This window comes from Rhinoderma darwinii, chromosome 4 (genome assembly GCF_050947455.1).
Source record: "Rhinoderma darwinii isolate aRhiDar2 chromosome 4, aRhiDar2.hap1, whole genome shotgun sequence".
NCBI lineage: Eukaryota > Metazoa > Chordata > Amphibia > Anura > Rhinodermatidae > Rhinoderma > Rhinoderma darwinii.
This window is the reverse complement of record NC_134690.1, coordinates 365,925,904-365,944,860: the sequence shown is the minus strand read 5'-3', so window position 1 is coordinate 365,944,860 and position 18,957 is coordinate 365,925,904. Positions and strand designations below refer to the sequence as shown.

Genomic DNA, 18,957 nt, shown 5'->3' with positions numbered 1-18,957 from the left:
GTGCTGGACGGAGTACCGTTAACAGGCGGTGCCACGGTAGGGGGGCCCAGAAAATTTAGCTGTAGGGGGCCCTGAAATTCCTGATGGCGGCCCTGTCCACGAGTCCCCTGTGCGAATGGAGCGGAAGTGTGCATGCAAGACCACCACTCCAGTCGCTCTCTGTGGGATTGATAGAGATGCCAAGTACAGTGCTTGTCTAACTCTGTCAGTCCTATGGGAAAATTCCTTTAAAATGTAGACTTACTTTTATACACAATTATGAAGTTTAAATAGAGATTTAAACTAAATAAAATGTTGAATCTCTAAGTTACAGTCTTTGCATTCCTCTGTGACCTTAGCATTAAAGCAGCAAAAATATCTATCCTGTCCTGATAGTTTGCTACAATGTATCAGTGTGGATAAAATGTATTGGCCTGTAGCTCTGGCTCTTTTAGCCCAGAGAGGAATGCTAAGCCTGCATTAGATTGGTATGAATTTAAGCTCTGGATGTAGAAGGATGTTCATATTCTCTAACAGCAGATTTTGATAATGGTGAGGAATTAATTTGAAACTGCAAAACCCCATCACTGCATACTTTACAGATACATTAACTTGTTCATCAACGACTGAGCCTTTAATAATTTCTGAGGTAGAGTCAATCCTGCTCTTAACATTGCATTAGGGTTTAGGTTGATTTGTTGGGGGAAAACAGACACTCAGTGAATTTTTGTAAAATATTGGTACCTATTCTGTCATGGAGAGGCTCCATGCATACAGGCAGCAGAACCATCTTCACAGAACCTGTATGGTGACACATGGCTTCTCTATGGATCCAAGGTACGGAATCATAGTCAATCCATATGATGCCTCCATAGGGCACATTAAAACAGAGATATTCTCCCATAGAAACAATGCCCCTGTAACACCGAATTCAACAGAAAAAAAACACTATATGCCTCGGAATTGTACAGTATAGCCCAATAGACTGCTTTGAGTGCTGAATTACAACTCCATACAACTTGGGTGGGTCCATGATAGACTGGCATTCATGATCCCTTAGGCTAAAAAATATAAACATTATTGACTTTTATCAAGCAAATAAATGTAATCTGCTATAATTAGTATGATAAAATTATATGCATACTAGCCCACTTCTGATTTTGGTGAATGTCATTACCATTCTCATCCAATAGGAAATGCTAAAGCACCTAACATAAAGGGAACCTGTCACGTTGAAAATTTGGTTAAATTTGTTATAGAGAAGGAGTAGCTAAGCGGATTGAAATATAGTTTGGTGGGAAAAGATTCAGTATAACTTGCAATTTATTGATCTAAACCTATGCTCATTGTGAGTTTAGGAGTCCTGTGGGCGGTCTTACTCATTGATTGACAGCTATCTCTGTATGCTTGCTCATATAGGGAAGGCTGTCAATTGTTGATTAGGACTGCCCACTGGACTCCTAGGCATAGAAAGAATAGGGATCTATATCAATAAAATGCAAGTATACTGAATATTTTCCTACAAAACTAAATATCAATCTGCTCAGCTCCTCTGGCTCTGTAACATGCTTCCTGCAGAAAAGACACAATGTTCCACGTGACAGGTTCCCTTTAAATGAAGTTGCAAGTAATAATAATTTCTTCATTGAATCATCATACAATACAAGTGCAATAACAAAACAGGCAACATTTTGGCCATCAAGTGGTGAAACCACTTAGGAAAGTCCACTAGATGGCCGAAACATCGCCTGTCCTGTTAATGCACTTGTATGATAATGAAAAAAAAAATGCTTTTATTTGCAACTTCATTTAAGTCTGGTGTCTAGGCGTTTACTATTGAATGATACAGGAGGTTGGTGAAACCAGGAGCCAAATATTGCATGGCGGATCCACAGTTGATGCTGAGGGTTACATTGGATTTTGTCCTTACCATTCTCAACATCCTCCACTTTAACACCTACTATTAAATAAAATGTAAATTGTAAAATTTATGAGAATTTAATTCCAGAGTCTTTCACAGTTATTCTCTATTAATCATTTGAGATTTGCAGCTATTTTCTCATAACTTGCAAACAAAATTGAGATTTCGTGCCCCAAAGGCAGCACTTGCCCTGATAGATAAGCTGCGCATTATATCATTATTTATCAGGAACAGGTGTTTATCAAATGTCTGCAATACATGTATTTTACCCCAGTGTAGACAGTTAATTAGATTTTCAATTTTTTTTCAAATTGTAAATTACCCGGATAAACTAAACCAAATATCATCTCTACGAGGTATTATTTAATTTACATAATTACAAAACTTACATTTAAAATAAATGAAAATTGTTTTAACTGTTTAGTCTTACAAATTAAACTTGCAATATACTATGTATATGTATGTATATATATATATACATATATATATATATATATATATATATATATATATATATATATATATATATATATATATATATATATATATATATATATATATGTGTATATATATTTATATATAGATATATATATATATATACATATGTAGCACACAAGAAAGTGACAGCACACTGCGAACACCTGTGTCACCTAAGCCGCTAAAAATATATATAAATATGCATTACTCCTAAATCTACTTACAATAGGGAGTTTCTTAGCGCACATTTTGATCAAATTGTGTTTGCCCACCTGCCACGACAAGGCGACCTCTATAGGTGGGAACCTACTATGCACATACACCCAGAACTGGGACTAGGCCTATATATTTATAGAAAAAAGATGTGGTTATTCAAAACCATACCTAAAGATACCCAAAATTGCAATATAATATAGCACGGTGCCATTCCTGATAAAGAATATTGAAAAAGAAAAGAAAAAAATGATCCAGGAATATAACTAGGCACTCTTGGGTTGGATAAAATTTAACAAAATATTTTATTTATGAATCCAGATAATACCGGCAGTATAAATTTATACAGCAACAATTTAAAACATTTTTTCTCCTGGCCAGGAAAAGAGACATATAATAGCACCTCTATGCTTCTATAATATCACCTCATGAGTATGTATGTAAACACCATATATGCACGGAACAAATTTGAAAAGAAAACAATTTTCAAAGCAAAAACGCTGGGTTATGTTCACACTTGCGATTTTCAACCATATATGCTGTTTTTGTCACAAAGTGGCCAGAGTTCCTGTGTAGAGTGATTGGTAATGATGTTTTGAAGACATTCTTTTTATAAGAAGTATAAATCTCAAAATAGGAAAACAGTCCCATATGTTAAGGGGATATAATTTGCAGCATATCTTTTTCCCTCCTAGGCGAATCCTGATTTTTATAAATCTTATGGTGATAGAGAGTCCTTTCACAGACCTGTTAAGGTCAATATGTAGCATATAAATCTTATGGTGATAGGTAGTCTTTTCACAGACCTTTAGGGTCAATATGTAGCCCTTAATCTTGAGCCTTAGAGGTTTTTACCTTGAATAGCCAGCGAATGCCAGGAATCCTTGCATGATAGCAGTCGGTTCAATAGATGGAAGGTTAAGATCTTCACAAAAGGCAAAATTCACCTGTATGGCCATACATTTCATTTAAGCCTCCAAATCTCCATCATCATATTAGTTGAGAGTTTTCTCCTCGGTCTCCACGGGCATTCGCCACTGCACTCAGAGAGACACGGGCCCGGCAGGGCAGGATCACACGCTGGCAGCCAGGTAAGTTTAAAATTCTAACATATGTCTCCTTCCACGTGGTATCTCCAACACTGGACAGGAATTCACAGGGCAGAGTGTAGACGTCACTACCCGCCCTGTCTGATTGAGACAGCTGACGCGTTTCATCCAATACAGGATTTCTTCAGAGCCGTTTGACAGATACTGCCAAACCTGATACCTTTATAGTATCCCAAAGTTCATTCATTGGTTCCATGGTTGTACAGGTAATCTTCCATGGGAATAATCCAAAAAGCATTATAGGAGTCATATGTAGATCTTTCATAAAGTGCCATGATCAATTTTAATGGAAAATAGAGGTATTTTTTTTGGTCAAATAAACAGTACATTTGTCCATTAGTTTATATATATATATATATATATAGAGAATGTATTTTAGTGCTCTCATAGGGAGGGCAATTAATATTGCATCCCCATACAGTTTTAACAATAATATCAATTGAGTATGAGTCCTCCATAAAAATATTGATATTGTCTAGGTCTAATTATCAATATTAATTTATCCAAGAACATAATTAGCCAAAATTGCTATTATTATTAGGCCTATATATACCTGGGGATGGTAGGAACCAGCATTAAACTAATTAACTGGTTCCCGACCGCTGGCTGTATTTTTACTGCCAGCGGTCAGGGTCCTTAAAACCCGAGCCATAGACTTTTTACGGCTCGGGTTTTAACTTGCTGCCCGCGCGATCGGGCAGCTGAATGTCTGGTCTTCGGCTGTCAGTGGCTGCCGGGGACCCTGAGGAGAAGATAGAAGCAGCTTTAGCTGCTTCAGTCTTCTCCGATATCTTTTTACACAGCGCTCAATGAACGCTGTGTATAGGAATAGAGACAGCAGCAGCGGCGCTGTCTCTATTCCTCCCGGTGATCATGTGACTGGTCACATGATCGCCGGGTGCTGTTACTAACAGACTGCTGCTGGGTCTAACAATACCCAGCACAGCCCTATTAGTGACAATCGTCACTATGAGAGGGCTGATTTCCCCTGTAACTGGGGCTGCTGTGCAGCTCCAGTTACAGTGGAAAAACATGGTGTAAAAGAAAGGAAAAAAATATATAAAGTTCCCCAAAGGTCTTTTTTGACCTTTGAGGGAAAGACCATAGTAATAATAAAATAGTAAAGTGCAAAAAAAAATGAAATAATAAATACACATAAAATACCCACCCCAAAAAAAAACGTTCCCCCCCCCGCCAATCATTGTTGTAACGCTAGCGCTGACCCAATTACCCTAATATAGACATGTAATATATTAAAATTTACTGTAGACAATGATGATCACAAATAAAAGGTCTATTTTAGGGTAAAACTATATTACCAAAAAAAAATAGCTGAAACTTAAAAAAGCTTATTTTTTTACTATTATTTTCAAACTTTATGAATAAAAATGAAACCTGCATTGTCTATGGAAAAAACGTCGCAAAAATCACGTCGTTAGCCCAACAAATAAAAAAGTTATAGCCATTTAACTAACACGTGCTAAAAATGGCTAAACGGTGTCTGGTCCTGAAGGCGCAAAATAGCCCGGTCCTGAACTGGTTAAAATCACTCAGGGCAGAATGGGAGGAGTGCAAGATCAAACATGGAGTCAGTCACTAACCCCACATATATGAATCACATAAACAACACAAAAGTTTGAACAGCACATTCCAACAAAATGAAACAAAATGTGTATACAGGTGCAAGAACGCCTGTGACTGCAAATTTATACAGCAGACAAAGAAATGGCGACAACACACTGCGAACACCAATGTAACCTAAACCGCTAAATATAAATAAATATGTATTACTGCTAAATCTACTTACAATAGGGAAGTTCTACCCCAGTGTAGACAGTTAATTAGATTTTACATTTTTTTTCAAATTGTAAATTACCGGGATAAACTAAACCAAATACCATCTCTACAAGGTATAATTTAATTTACATAATTATAAAACTTACGTTTAAAATGAATGAAAATTGTTTTAACTCTTTAGTTTTACAAATGAAACTTGCAATATACTATATATATATATATGCATAATGACATTTTATTACAATTAGGCATCATGGAATTGTCCTTTTGCCAAATCAACTAAAGTTAACCAGTTAAATTACATTATCTGGCTTGAAAAACTTCCTTTTAAAATAAGGAAATATGGATGCATGTCTTATTGCTAATTATGGATACATTTATACTGCCAAAAATTACTTTAAGGCAGAGTTCATACGTCACAAATTTGATTTTGTTGCGGATTTGATGCGGATCTCACCCTTTTGCATTGCACAGGGTATAATCCATATTGAAAATCTATGACAAATCTGCCACGTGTGAATTCAGCCTAATCCTGCATCCAAATATTGCGAGGATTATTCACCTGCTGGGTCCTCTAGAATTAAATCTAACATATGTAGCAAGTAAACACCTTCACCATATAAAAAGATAGTGAGTAAACAAAGACATCACTAGGAGCCGGAAGACCCTACTACAGATACATAGTGGGGTGGCATGCCGGCCCTGCATTTAATACTGCGCATGTGTGGAGGAGATGGCGGTAGAAGGGAATGGGGGTATGTCTACTAAATAACAATACTAGGGATTGTTGGCGTAGGATGGAAGGGATGGGGAGCAATGAAACAAATTATTTTCCTTCCTAAATCTGTCATTGTTTACTCTAGGGATTGAGGGTAGTGGATTCTGAAAACCCTGCCTTGGAGCATGTCACTCCATTGTATGCAGTGGATTTGTGTTAGGGGAGAAAACTATTAATATATATACATATATATATATATCTATCTATATATATATATATATATATATATATATATATATATATATATATATATATATATATATATAAAATAACGCAAACAACTGAATAAAATGGAAATAGAATTTAAATATATAACACATTTTGAGACTCTAAGACATTAAATCAGGAACAGTCACAACTCTATGGATGTTTAATTATTTTTTCTTTTGTTTCCTCCACAGTTTTTTAGGGTTCTTTGGCTTTTTGTACCCTTTAGAGATTTTCTTGAAATTCATTCTGTTCTCATTGTGTCATTGTTATCCCTGGCATTCAATTTAATTTACTAACGCGCTTCTAAACTGATTTAAGGATTTGAAGAAGAAAATGTTTCTGAAGATTCAATTTGACCTTGTCTTTGTCTTAACAATTCCTTATGCCGAAGAAGAAAATAATAAAGGAAAGAATTTAGTATCAGAAGAAATAAAAAATAGTTATATTTTATAAATATTCATGTCTTAAGAAGTGATGGCATATTGTTAGGATCTGCAATCTTTCCATAATCAGTGCTGATCCGTCCTTTGAGACCACTGCTGATCCCAAGAACAAAGATATCATGGTCCCTTCAGTTTTTTCCCTGCACTGTGATGTTCCCCTCTACCTGTTGTACAGGTGTTGCATTTACCTGCACAGTTTGCTGGAAAAAGTGTGAAAGAGCCTTTACTCTGAGGGTCACTGGGGTTTCGGCGGTCGGACCCCCGCTGATCAAGAAGTGATAGCATATCTTAGTGATATGGCTTCCCTTACTATAGTGAGAAAACCCCTTTAAAATTCCTGATAAAATGTTAAAGAGGTTGCCAGGGCATGCGGCGGTTGTTCCAGCTGTCTCCAGGCACTGGATGTCTGTGGCGGAAGCAGATGGCTCCGGCCACAGTACAGCTGTCGTGCTGCAGTACTGCAGCTCTGCAGCCCGGCCGCTATGCAGTGTATGGATCCATCTGCTTCCAGCACCGAACACTGCAAAACATTCGGTGGATAGGTCATCAGTATGAAAAAAAAACTCCCCTTACCCGGACACCCCTTTAACCCCTTAAAGACCAGGCAAATTTGAGTTTTTTAATTTTCGTTTTTTCCTTCCCGCCTTCCATAAGACATAACTTTTCTATTTCTTCGCCGACATAGCCATATATGGGCTTGTTTTTTGCGGGACAAGTTTTAGTTTCTCATGTCACCATTTACTGTACCATATAATGTACTCGGAATCTGAAAAAAAATTATTTGTCGGGTGAAATGGGCAAAAAATAGCGATTACACAACTTTTTGGGGAATTTTGTTTTTACGGCGTTTATCAGGCAGTAAAAACTACATATTCACCTTATTGTACAGGTTGATATGATTACGGCGATACCAAATTTATATGTTTTCTTTTACCTTTTACCACTTTTACAAAAATAAAACTATTTGCTAATAAAAAATGTTTTGTGTTGCCATATTCTGAGAGCCATAATTTGATGTGAGGGCTTACATTTTGCAGGGTGAGCTGTAGTTTTCACCGATACCATTATGAGGTACATGCGACTTTTTGTTCACTTTTTATTCAATTTTTTTTTTAGACCTAAGGTGACCAAAAAATAGCAATTTGCATGTTTTATATTTTTTTTTACGTCGTTCACCAAGTGGGTTAAGCAATGCTATATTGTGATAGTTCGACGCGGCGATACCAGTTATGTTATTTTTTTTTAACATTGCTTTAGGGGAAAAATTGCTTTTTTTTATCTCTTAATATTTATTTTTTTGGAACATTATAAAAATCTTTATTTAACAGTTTTTTACTTTTTCATTAGTCTCCCTAGGGGACTTGAACCAGCGATCGCTGGATCGCTTGCATGATATACTGCAAGACAATTGGTAGATGTAGTGGAGTCTATAATCAGGAAGACAGATAGAATAATTTGTTGCCAAGACTGCCTCAACCGAATGGTTTGCTGTCTCCATGGTGCCAGGGTTCGGCATGTGGTGGAGCGGGTGGATAAATTACTGGTAGGGGCTGGTAATGATCCAGATGTCGTGGTCCATGTGGGTACCAAGGATAGAATAAATGGTAGGTGGAGGAGCCATAAGAATAATTTTAAAGAACTAGGCTACTACAAGCTGAAGGGAAGGATCTCCAAGGTTGTATTCTCAGGAATACTGCCTGTGCCATGCGCATCACATGAAAGACAGCGGGAGCTCAGGGAGTTAAATGCATGGCTTAAGTCTTGGTGTAGAGGAGAAGGCTTTGGGTTCCTAGAGCATTGGGCTGACTTTTCATTGGGGTACAAACTGTATTCTGCAGATTTGCACCTAAATGGAAAGTGGTCCGCTGTGCTGGGGGAGAGAATACTAGCTGGGGAGGGAGGTCAATGTAGAAAATAAAGGGGTAGTTAGATTAGAGAGGGGTCAGACTATATTGGGGGGGGAGAAATAGACTGTGGGGAGAGGACTAGACAACAGGATACGGAGATCCTTTCTTTACATAACAGCAATGAAAATAAAAATGCCCAAATAATGTCAAATAATCACATTTCTGATACTGAAAGTGAAAAATTGAAAGGCAAGTTAAAGTGTATGTTCACAAATGCCAGAAGTCTAGGAAGCAAAATGGGGATCTGGAGGCTTTGGTACTGGAGGAACATATTGATATAGTTGGTATTGCTGAAACATGGCTGGACTCTTCACATGACTGGGCTGTAAATTTACAGGGTTTTACACTGGGTGAGATGTGAGTGAGGGTCTGAACAATATAGTGTTGCAAATGCTCAATATAAGAGCAATCTTTTTGTCAGGAACAGATGCGTTGCTGTGCTCTAAAGGGACAACGCACCAATACCTTACAGTTTTGCCTTTGGGCGCACCACACTGCATAGATTTAGATTTGTGCATTTATCTTTCCCTCTCTATTGCCATTTAACAGTTTTTCAATATTATACCAATGCAGTATGGTGTTAAACATGGTATGATGTTAAATGGGATTTGAAATTACAATAGGGTGTTTTTAATTGAGGGACCGTTCAGCCTATCCCTGCTAGGTAACATATACCTTCTCAAGCCGGTTTTATTCATTCAATCTAGAGACCTTTTGATCCTAACGCTTCTTGCCCTTTTTTCCCCTTATTTTGCCCTTTTCCCCCTTTTGCTGTATACAGTATAAGCTTACTGTCTGCTGGGGCCATGTATCTAAGCCAACTTTGTGGTACAGGGAACATCAGACAGGATCACACATGGGCCATGTATCTAAGCCTACACACATATACTGGGATCACAACATGTGTGCAGGGGAATTGCTAGGTTCTCCAGCAACTGGGGCAAATATTCAGTTTGTTCGCACCCCCCCCCTAACCACTTTCCCAACATTTCCTTCCCCCTCGCCATGTTTGCTTTCTCTACCAATCAATGAGATGTAATTTTTTTCACCTTTTTTCTAATGCAACCCGAGCATAAAACCATTTGTACATTTTACAAGTAATATAGTTATATAAGGGAGTTATCATAACAATAAATTAAAAGAAAATAAATAAAAAGGTCAGTGCCTGACTAAGGCCCCATGCACACGAACGTAAAAACGCCCGTAATTACGGCCTGTAATTATGGGCCCATAGACTTTGGAAAATATAGAACATCTCCTATCTCAGGCCGTAATAACGGCACGGGCAGGCCCATAGAAGTCTATGGGGCTCCCGTAATTACGGGAGACTACGTGTGTACACCCGTAATTAAGGGAGCGTTGCTAGGCGACGTCAGGGGATAGTCACTGTCCAGGGTGCTGAAAGAGTTAAACGATCGGCAGTAACTCTTTCAGCACAGTGAACAATGACTACCGATCACAATATAGATCAACATGTAAAAAAAAATAGAAGTTCATACTTACTCAGAACTCCCTGCTTCTTCCTCCAGTCCGGCCTCCCGGGATGACGTTTCAGCCCATGTGACCGCTGCAGCCAATCACAGGCCAATCATAGGCTGCAGTGGTCACATGGACTGCCGCATCATCCAGGGAGGTCGGGCTGGATGTCGAAAGAAGGAAGCGACACCAAGACAACGACCGGGTAAGTATGAATTTATTTTACTTTTACTACGGAAAGGGCTGTCCCTTCTCTCTATCCTGCACTGATAGAGAGAAGGGCTGCCGATTAGTGCAGTGCAATTTTGCAGCGAAAACGTGCCCGTAAATACGGGTGGAATACTGGTGACACCGGACCCGTATTTACGGGAACGGGTCCGTAAATACTGGTGCAATACGGGTCGAATACGTGTGACCAAGGACCCGTATTTACGCCAGTATTTACGGGAGGAAAAAAGTACGTTCGTGTGCATGAGGCCTAAGGCTTTGTTCACATCCGTGTCAGGGCTCCATTCTGACGTTCCGTCAGAGTTTTCTGTCAGAACGGAGCAGGGACCATAGGTTTCCATTTGTATCACCATTGATTTCAATGGTGACCAATCCGGTGCAAATGTTTTCCATTTGTCTCCATTGTGCAAGGGCTCTGTCGCTTTGACAGAGTCAATACCGTAGTCAGCTATGGTATTGCTTCCGTCAAAACAACGGAAGCAATACCATAGCAAATATTTCCTGTTGTTAGGGCATACTGAGGTATGCCCTAACAACTGCCTTTGTAGAATCAGTACACAGCCAGTTGGCTAATGTACTGGCATATAGTTATATGCCAGTACATTACAGTTAAAAAAACAAAATGAAATATCCCTCTATAGAATTTAAAAAAAAGTAAAATTTATTAAAAAATAATAATTTATGTTAAATAAAAAAATAGTAAAAATATACACAGAAATAGTTTTTTTTTTACAATAAATAAACTTTTTAAAATATGTCACAAAACATGAAATAATATAGACATATTTGGTATCGCCACGCCCGTAACAACCTGTACAACAAATGTATAACATTATTTAAGATGATCGATGTATGGTGTAAGAAATTAAAATATTAAAACTGCAGCGGAACTGCTTTTTTTCGGCATTTTTTACAAAATCAAAATGTATATAAATTAAACGATAATGTATTTGTACCAAAAAATGGTACCTACATAAAGTACAACTCGTCCCGCAAAAAGCAAAGTCTCATACAACTACGTTGTACAAAATATAAAAAAAGTTCTGAACGTCGGGATGCAAAAAGGGAAATATAAAAACAGTGTTCTGTCCTCACGGTCAAAATTGGCCGTGTCCTTAAGGGGTTAAAGCCTTGTTCACAAATGGGTTAAATAGCATTGATTATAAAGGATTCACCATCCCTGGAATCTCCCCGCACATCATAAGACTCATTGTCCAGTTCTCTTTCACTGAGACTATAGAAATCACTGCTGACAATGTGGAGGAACTACTGATCCAATGTAACGTTATGGCCATTGTAAGACTATGCAGCGACTTCATGCAGGGCAGCTCTGTGCAGAAAACTGCATTGGAATATGGAAATTCTCTGCCCATCATCATTTGCCAGTCCTCCGCCAGGAAGCCAATATGTACTTACTGAACAACTTTGAAGACCTAGTAAACAGATCCAGCTAGAAAAAGATGAGATGAATGTAAAACAGGAGGAGGTCGTGTTTCAGGCTATTATAAAGTGGATAGCCTATAATCCAGCACAGCGGAGGCAGTATATCGCCATCCTGCTTCCTGAGGTTTGCTTGGTCCTGATGAGGGAGAAATATTTAATTAATGAAGAATGTCATAGACAATAAATATGTGAGAGATAATGACAAATGAAAGCCTATTATTACAAATGCCCTAAATGTCATCTATGGCCGCATGATAAAAGGCTCAAGGGTTAATTTCACCAACCCCATAACCAGACCATGTTATCCACTTGCTACTTTATTTGTTATCCGTGGCAGGACAGGAGCTCGACTTACTAGTAACATTGACTCTTTTAACCCCCGGGCAAAGCAGTGACTCAATGTAACATCTGTGTGGGAGAATCCCATAGCTCATCATGGAGCAGTGTACCTCAATGGCTATGTGTATGTTATTGGGGCATATGATGGAGAAGAGTTCCTAAACAGCATGAAATGTTATGATCCAGTGGAGAACACTTGACAAGAAATGGCCCCCGTGTTTTCCAGGAGAGGACGTGTCAGCGTCACTGTACTTGAGAACTACATCTATGCTATAGGGGGCTTTGACGGCAATGGTCATGTAAACACTGCTGAGCATTATGATCCTGAGACCAACAAGTGGAGTATAATCGCTCTTATGAATGTACAGAGAAGTGACGCTGGTGCCACCACCCTGGATGGAAAGATCTATATATGTGGAGGATACAGCAGCCATGAAGCCCTGTGTACTACAGAGGTCTACAGTCCTGACACCAACCACTGGAGTTACACTGCCCCAATGAGAAACCAACGGAGTAGCAATGGAGCATTTGCCTATAGAGGGAAAGCGTATGTGGCTGATGGATTTGATGGTCGTAGATGTCTAAGCAGTGTTGAGGCTTATAGCCCCAGTACCAACACTTGGCGCAGGGACTCAAATATGTCCAAGCGACGTAGAAAGCTTGGTATTGCAGTTCCGGATAATTGTCTTTATGTTGTGGGAGGCAATATTGGTTTCACCAACTCCAACAATGTAGTATATTATGATGTGTAGACTGCAGCATAGTATCCTGCCCAGAACCCGAAAGCCTCCCTTAGTGACATGAGGTGTTGTGTGGTACCCAGGCCAGTCCACATACTAGATTATACCAGCTGCCAAGCATTACACAGACGAGGTTACAGTGCTATCTCCCACCAATGCGCTGCCAGTATGACTCCTTTCTAGCTGAATATCTAGTACAACATAAGAAGCCGCCATATTGTAGACAAGCCAGGATGTAGACCCTTTTGCTGCGCAGCAAATATTGAGCAGCACCTTTACGATTACGAATTCGGATTACTGGTTAGGACTAGAGACGTTTTTACAGATTTACTCTGTGGGGTCAAATCACACATTTACTTGGATTGCAGACATTGTAAAAAAAAAACAAAGAGACAGTTAAAATCTGCAAACCCACCGAGTAATAACATTTCTTCTTGATGGCTGTTTTACAATTAACTTCCCAATCAAGAAATGTATTATCAAGAGCCCTGAAACCCTTCATGCAGCAGAGGTTGGACATCTCTGGATATTGGACATTGGGAACGTCTTACTGAACGTGGCATCGCCTCCAGTTATACTTGTTTTATATCTCGGAGCCAGGTCACAACCTGCAAATATTACACGGCCTGAAGAAGAAAATAAAGTCGTAAGACTGTGGTGTATTCACTGCGGTTTGATGGAACGTTCTATTCTTCTTATGTCTGTTTATTTGCCAATTATTGGCTCTTAATAATCACTTATTAGGATTAGATGTAGAAATATACATTATGTTATTCTGCGCTGACTGAACTGCGGAAACAATCTCAATCTCACAGATGATCTCATTATGTGGAATATGGGTTTAGTTTGGTAAACTGTAGATTTTTCCTGAAAGGGTGCATTCACATGTTGAGGATAAGGTATGGTTAGAACCGCATGAAAATCCTGTATACAAAAACCACATGTATTTTTACAGTGATTTGGTACGTTTTTCAAAGCTGCTGCGGTAATAAAAGCAAACGCATTATAAATCGCATGGAGTTTTTTGATGCGGTACTAACCGCACCTTAAACGCAACGTGTGAATGGATCCTAAAAGTTGTTCCCATCCTAGAAAGACGTCTGTGTGTAGACGTCCAGCTCAGACAAACCATTCACATAAGCAAATAGGTCTGATAGATGGGCCAAAATCTATATATGTTAAACTTCCTCTCCTCCTTACTGATGATCTGCTCAGTGTGCCAACATTACTTATGCCATGTGGTCGTGAAGTCCATTGCGGAGAATCTGCAGCTAACCCACCCAGTGTGAATATACCCTAAAAAATATATTATTGCCTGTGTTTAAAAACTATAAGCTTCATTTATCAAAACTGTCTATCTGGCCTTGTTGCCCATAGCCAATAATCGGAGCTCAGCTGTGATTTGCTGCTCTGAAAAAAAAAAAAATCTGCACTGTGATTTGTTGCTACGGGCAACAAGGCCGGTACTTCAGTTACAGGTTTGATTAATGAGGCCCATTTACTTACCTTTAAAAATCCCCACCGCTCCCATATTCTCCTGACCCCCCACTGGTCTTTGATTACACAGCTGCAGAGAAGGCACGTCATCCTGACATGTGACTGTGGCAGCATATTCCCTTTAGGCACTCTATAGAACTTCAAAAGCACCAGAATAAACACGTCACATTTTTTTATAACCAGAAACCAGAGCTATATTTCCTTTTGGTCCATACCGCAGAGGAATACAGTTATATAATGGAGACAGATCACACAGGGGCGTAGGATGTAATTGCTGCACCCCATATGGGATATCAAAAATACATGAGCGTCACAATCCCACTTTATTGTCATTGTAAAATTGTGCGGGGGGACAACAACAACTATGTGCATCATGACTCGAGAACACAGCACAAGTAGACAGCTCTAACCTGGTATGTAATGGCAGCGACACTTACCCAGAATGAGGTTACAAATTTCTGTTCTTGCCATTTTGATGTTTTGAAATGATCCCAAAATGTGGACTTTTCTATAATAAAAAAAAGAAAAATACGATTCACTGTAAAGTAAACTGGTTTCAGACAATTTCCCCAACTTCACTCCCTCAAATGCAAACAATACAATTAAAGTCAAAAGTGCGGCAACTTCCCCAGGTTTTATAAACACCCAAAGAGATAAGTGATAAATCTAGATCTGCTACATTTCTATGTAGAAAACATTAAGATCAGAGGAGAAGTTCATCCAGCGAAAGCGGGACGAATGTAGCGATAATTTCCAGCACGTATAAAGCCCCTTCTTAATAATCTATTCAGAAAAGTCGTCAGAAGACAGCAGAGAAACTTAGGAGGAGACTGTAGCCTGAAGCTTAGCCAGTGATAATATAACACATCCCAGATGAATTTCTTGTGGTGTGAAAATAACAGCTTTGGCTCTCACATGCGCTGCAGCGTGCGGCACAACACCCCTGGGTCTTCTTTCTGCGGCTTCCAGGCAGACCAGCTGCATCCCACAAAGACAAAATGTCTGTATCAGCAAGAAGTCAGCAAACCATTTTCATATTGTTCCTCGGACTAAACGGAACTGCAGAAGATGAAGCAAATGCCGTACCCCAACTTTACATCCATCCATTAGAAAAGTGTCATTAAATAAACATCATTACTCTTCTAAAATGTACATGTAATTGCAGGGAAATACTTTAAATGCACGCTCGCAAGATTGCAGTATAGTTCTATTGAAATGCAGACAATGGAAGCTAGACATAAGTGTATTGCGATATCAGGTTCTGGACTCCTTAATATGTCTGCATGACAGAAACATATATATATAGGATATAATCTCAATAGTTCAGAATGAAACATTTCACTAAGTTCCTATAGAATAGTGATATGCAGAGTTCTCTGTACTTTGTAATATTGAAAAAATTTGGAAAACAACCTTTTCTTGTGCCCAAATTCTACATATACATATAAGAAAATGAAAGAGGTTTAAGCATAACATCTTTGGTTAGGGTTAAATATCTACCAACTATTACCGGCAAACGTGGCTTTGATTTTGGCGGCATGGCTTTATGCAAAGTATTTTATTATCTAATACCCTGGGATCTAAGGTACTTAATACCACAACACTGATGGTCTAGGGCAGTGTTCTAGGAAGGGCTTAATGTGAGCATCCCTGGTGGCTTCGGGCAGGGAAGGGGTTAATTACACCATCCCTGTTGGTCTAGGGAAGTGAAAGGGTTACTTAACGCATTTCTCGTGGTCTAGAGCAGTAAGCGGTTAAAGTGACCCTTCGGTCCCCGGACAACATTTTAAATATGACGGTGTATATGGAGTAATATTACCTGGTGCCCTCCATTGTGCCCCTTTGCTGTGGATCCGCTGTTTTAGAGTCCCCTCTGTGCTTTCCCATAATGACTGCAGCGCTTCTTAGACTACGAGTCTGCGACACTCCCACTTTTCTCAGATTGGCCAGAGCTACTCATGTAGGCCAGGTTCCCACGTAGCGTAAGGGCTTGTCCACACATAGCGGAATTGCTGTGTATTTTCCATCCGGATTTGCGGACATAAAATAAGCAGCAGAATACAGTAGCAGCAAAGTGGGTGATATTTAACAAATCTCATCCACCTGCTGCGTAAAAATTCCGACCCGATATTGACCTGACCTATTTTTCATACTGCAGCATGTCTATTCCTGCTGCTGAAAGTGGACTGAATTTCTGCGTTTTTCAGAGAAGACGTCACCATTTCCCAACATTGAGAAAAACGCAGCAAAATCCGCACCATTTTCTGCAGTAAAAAACACAGGAAATGGTGTGGTTTTTCCGCAGCGGAAATCCTGCTAGTTTCTGCGGAATTGCTGCAGACATTTTCTGCAGCAATTCCGTTACATGTGGACAAGCCCTAAACGCTGCGGAATTTTCACAACAGAATTCCATGCGCAAATTCCACAGCATTTACAGGAGCAGCAAAGTGAATGAGATTTAGAAAATCTCATGCCTACGCTGCGGAAACAAAATGCAGAAAAGTCGTGCGGAAAGTGTTCTGCTGTGCGTTTTTCAATTCAATTATGCTGCCTGTTCTGTGCGGAGATGCTGCGTGTTTGGCCCATAGACTTTAATGGGGAGCAGGAATTCCGCAACAGATTTATGTTGTTGCGGTTTTTACAGCGCTTACGCAGTAAGAAACCGCTGTAAATCCGCAGGTGCACATATACTTTGCTATAACCAATGTTTAACACTAAATTTCTGATGACAGATTTCTGTGACGGATTTACCAGCGTTTTTCTAGAGTTTCTGCTGCAGATTTTCTTTTGCAGAAAACCTGCAGCGTATTCTGTGTGTGGGAACATATCCTTATGCAGGATTTCACCTTAGCCATTGATTGAATTCACAGTAACGGATTCACATTTGATAATTGTTTACAGTATTTTGAATTTAGAGGAACCATTCAGAAAAAGTCAGAGCAATATCAAGATTGCAAAAAAATACATACTAACCTATCAAGAATACAATTTTTGATTTTATAACTGAACCTTCCCTTTAAGCAAACACTTTTCCGATGGAATTTAGAAGACCGACCGCTGTGGCTCGCCAGCTGTTGCTAGGTAGCAGTTTCGAAGACAAAATAATAATGACTGCGCGATGATATTTCGAAAATCATTGATGTGTATTTAAATCGGAGATGAACATACTGCAGTCCATTCTCGGAATGTCACTTTTGTCGGTAAGCGATATTTTACAGAATAAAAAAATAAAAGTGCTGTATTCTAACTTTCCATGTGTCTATATTTTCATTCCTGGCATTGTCAAGACTGAAATGTTATTTGGATGCATCTCAACTAATTGCAAATATATAAAAAAATTACTCCCAAGAAATAGCAGATGTTGGAAGATTTTTTTTTTTCATTATGTAGGAGGATAAAAAAAAATATGAGCAGGTTTACACATATGGTGCAATTAGTCTTAAATGATGCAACAAATTTAACAGGTTGCTGTCATTAAATAATTTATGAAAAATTCTGTATGCATTCTTTTTAATTGTAGAAACTGTAACTATACAGAAGGAAGCATAGAAGTGCAGTTGCTATGAAGCTGAAGTGAGACTTTCTCCCCTCACCCACTCCGCAACTGCTGTTCAGAAAATGAATATCTAAATAATTGACACCAAAATTCCAGTGTTTTTAAAAGGATGTTCCTTAATGAGAGAAAACAAAGTGCAACTAAATAATTAGGACATTTTAAGTCAATAGCAGGGGATCCTTTGTTCAGAATCATCATCCCTTGGCCAGAGTGGAGAGCAGTCATAAAAGGTTTCTCTCGCAATGGAAGACATGTCCTGTCCTGTATTACACAGGGATCACATTGATTTAAATGGGCACTGTGTAATACTTAATTTCCCCAGTAGTAGCGCTGTAGGGAAATTGAACACTAACTGCCAGGCTTTTCCACAGATTACAGTTGATTGCAGGGGGTCTCAGCAGAGAGGACACTTTGTGATAATCTTTTTGTCAAGGCACCCTTCTAATAAGTACGGATTGTCTAACGTGGAGAACCTTTTTAAGGCATATATAATAACCATATCCAGATACATCCGAAGGCAGCACAGATAAAATTATAATTATCTAGCGACAGCAACGTTACTTGCTAATTATCATTATAATTTATGCTTACATAAAATAAATTTTTTTGTGACTGGAGGAAAATAATTACGTTTTCCAGTTATACAGTAGAAAGGATTCTACACAGTTGAGCCATCATACTTTGGAAAACAATCCCTCTTCAAATTGCAGATAAACCAAGAATACGCAGTGTCATCAGATTTATTTGCCTATTTACTTCATATGCAGTTCTTGCTTTCATAATATACTAATATTTACCTGTAATAAACCAGTAATGTAGTATTATAGATAAAAATGTGAAAATA

The 18,957-nt window shown here is 38.8% G+C and overlaps 1 pseudogene; it reads left to right on the top strand.

Moving 5' to 3' along the window:
* The window catches only part of LOC142760561 (uncharacterized), a 68,852-nt pseudogene extending 55,780 nt beyond the window's left edge, over positions 1-13,072 (top strand).
* Positions 13,073-18,957: the final 5,885 nt, after the last annotated feature.